The sequence below is a fragment of the Nannospalax galili genome, unplaced genomic scaffold, assembly GCF_000622305.1.
Source record: "Nannospalax galili isolate Female #2095 unplaced genomic scaffold, S.galili_v1.0 scaffold931, whole genome shotgun sequence".
Classification (NCBI taxonomy): domain Eukaryota; kingdom Metazoa; phylum Chordata; class Mammalia; order Rodentia; family Spalacidae; genus Nannospalax; species Nannospalax galili.
Genome location: NW_008330062.1, coordinates 1,234,465 through 1,234,758, shown reverse-complemented (window position 1 = coordinate 1,234,758; position 294 = coordinate 1,234,465).

Here is a 294-nt window from a genome sequence, read left to right as displayed (position 1 = left end):
GAGGCGGGCCTGATCGCAGCCTCCCCCCCGGAGAGCGGCCGCCCGCAGGATGCTGCTGCGCCCCGGCTCTCCGCGTCCCCCCCTCGCCGCGATCCCCGAACGTGCGGAGGAAAGGAGGGCGGGCGAGGGAGGCGCGGGGAGGGAGGAGCGCAGGGGGAGGAGGAGGAGGAGGCAGAGGAGGAGGAGGTGGAGGAGGAGGAGGACCGCGCTGCCGGCGGAATGGGAAGTTTGACAAATCGCTCCAGAGGCCGGAGGAGGAGGGGGCGGGGAGGAGCGACAGCCCTCCCCCCCCCC